The sequence below is a fragment of the Cnephaeus nilssonii genome, assembly GCF_951640355.1.
Source record: "Cnephaeus nilssonii genome assembly, chromosome: 8".
Lineage (NCBI taxonomy): Eukaryota > Metazoa > Chordata > Mammalia > Chiroptera > Vespertilionidae > Cnephaeus > Cnephaeus nilssonii.
The window spans coordinates 60,888,087-60,891,132 of NC_137079.1; positions in this window are offsets into that span (position 1 = coordinate 60,888,087).

Sequence of the window (3,046 nt, forward strand, 5' to 3'; positions counted from 1 at the left end):
ATAATCCTGAAGAGGGAGCAAAGGTCATGTGACAAAGTAGCTTCAAATTTGACATAGGAAAGACAAAATCACAACAACAACAAATTAGATCCACTTAAAAGGGAAGCATAAAGAGAATTTAGTATGACCACCAGGGCTGAGGTAGGCTGTGTGAATGATGCCCCCTGCAGTTTGGCATGCATCCAATCCCAGACCACCACCAGATGGAAGAGAAAACAGCTGCATGCCATGCACATATTCCTGAAGAGAAAAACTTCTTGGAGACCCTCAAATCATACCTTATGGGTGACTTTAAACTAGGAGTCTGGGAAGAAGAGCACGGATCAAGCCAACTCAGGATTGCTCTCTGTTCTCCACATTCTAATTGAGTGCTCCTGGGTATGTTAATTAACTTACTGATGCTAAAGTCTCCTACCTATCTAGATGTATAAAAAGCCAGTGACCAACTGGAATGACTGGTTGCTATGACGCCCACTGTGGCCAGCGAACCCGACCAATTGGGGGTGTGGGGGTGTGTGAGGGGGAGCAGCCAGCCAACCGCCTGCAGCCCCTCCCCCCAGCCAGCTCCGCTCCGCCCCAATTGCACCCCACATCAGGGGCAGGGCTGGCTGGCCAATCACCCATGGCCCCTCCCCCAGGCTGCTGGCCCCCAATTGGCTCCCTTCACCCCAATCAGGGGCAGGGCCCGTCGGCCAATCGCCCATGGCCCCTCCCCTCAGACTGCCCAGCCCTGATTGGGCCCCGATCAGGGTGTGCCGGCCAGCCAACCTCCTGGGGTCTCCTCCTTCCAACAGGCCCGGCCCTGATTCACCCCAATTGGGGCCGGCCTGCGGACCCCACCCGTGCATGAATTCATGCACTGGGCCTCTAGTAAATCTATAAAAATTATAACTATTTCTCAAAATTGTTGAGAGGATTCAGTGTGAGATGGATAAAGCACGTGGTGGGTGTCTAAGACATATAGTTTCATGTACCGGAAGATAAATACATGTGTTTTAAATGTATGTGGAACCAAAAGTGCTATTCTGGTTCCAGATCAGGAGCCAGGAAAAATGTTTATGAGACTGCCATAAAGTCTCCATTCCACGTCCCCAGGAAATACCATTCCTCTCTTAAAAGAAAAAAAAATTTTTTTTCCTGCTTCCTGGTGAGAGACAGTAAATTCATGGATAGAATATTGCCTATCAGCATAGTTGTGGACTGCCCTGTGGCCTTTGAGAGCAGATTTATGTGGGTTTAGTCAGGTGCAAATCCTACTGTAAATGTAAACTTTGATTTTTGTTATTGGAAGAAATGCATTGCTTCAGGCCTAAGCCCCTGTCTCCTGCTCTTTTTCTAGACCCCAATAAATGAAGCACATTTACGATGGCCTCATTCCCAACATATTATTGCCCCTTTTGTACAGGTTTGCGATGTATTTCAGGCTTTAAAAACCTAGAAGTATTTATAGGGCAGTTTCCTCTTCCGGTTGCTCCATGTAACAATTACAATAGGAATGTCAAGAAGTCCCAGCTTTTTTTTTTCCTCTTGGCGTCTGCTATTTGGGGATAAAGATTTTCTTCTAATTTTCATCAAAGCAGCTGCCTCTCCCAATTTATTAGGTACCAAAGTAAATGGAAAGAAAATCTTCTTAAACAAGCCAAATCAAGACCACTGTTTTAAAAGGTTTTTAAGAAATAAAGACAGTATTTGAAGTGAGAGAAACAAATGCCTTCTGAAGCTTAAACGAAATCCCCTGAGAGGTGGGGGTAAGCAGATACCTTTCTTTCCCCCAAAGCACCTCTTGTGCCTCTAAGGATCTCTGTGGTTTAATCTCTTGTTGGCCCCCATTAGCTAAGAAGTAAGAAAGAGGCAAGTTTAAAACTATATTCATCTTCTGCAAAAGGCAGCGGAGAGCTTTGAATGCATTTTTTTTTCATCATTCTTTTTCTTGCAGCCCCAATTACTCTGGTACTTCTGAGTTCTGGTCATTGAAGAGTCTTTTGAAATAAAGCTTGGGTGGTCACTCCCCACTGAGTCCAGGTTCTACATGGATGAAACAAATGCTTCTTTAGTTAGTACACTGTGTTTTGGAGGGATGGAAGCCCTTTTTCAGGTCCAAATGCAACTTCTTATTGCATTAAGGGTGAAAAGAAAGGGAAAGGAGAGAGAAAGGAGAAGAGAGGTTCATTTAACCTTTCTATAATAATGCTTCCAGTATTCTCCTGCTGTTTTGTAGTGTACCTTCCATAATCACACTAGCTCCCTGCTCTGAAGCGTACTGGTGGGGGAAGGCCACCTTGCCTAGGGCAAGATAATCTGGCTCCACTGAGCTGAATGTTAGGGTAAGGTGATTCATCACAGCCTAGATCTTTCCGCTTCTCTTAAGTTTCCTGCAGAGATTGCCAGAGAGGACGGAATTACACAGCTTTGAATGATAGGGCTCTTGGAGGCCCCCAAATGAAGACAGGGTGTGGCTGGAAAGACGGCTCATTTTTGACAAAGAGAATTGCTCAGTGAGAGCTTGAATTCTATGGGAAGGACCTGGGGGAAAGTCAAGGAAAAAGAAAAAAGCATGCTCTTTGCCTGGCTAGCTTCACCTTGGGAATCTTTAAACCACACTAATTACTTCAAATGTGAAAAGCTGCAAGAAGCCTGGCTTTAAAACATTTCTTTTGGTGTTGATTTTTGATTAGTTAATTTGACCAAATTATGTGAATATGGAATGAATTACCAAGCTTTCCTCTTGATTTCTAAGTACATTTCTTCATTGAGTATGAAAGAAAATTTCAAAACAGCAAAAATTAGTAACAAGTTCACTGTCTTTCATTAAAAAAGCCACAGTCCTTTCTGAGCTGGAATACCCAGCCCAGCTGAAGCTGTGTCATCAGTACCGGTGGCTTTTACACTGATAAGAATTAGTACAGGGAAGGTGAGGTCCACAATCCGAGTTGGTTCTAAAGATTGATGAGCTCATTACACAGCCGCCATGGCCTTACAGTGGGCTGTCTGCACAAGCAGAAATGTTTGTTACCGGCATGCCACATTTTTCTCTAGCTATATATGT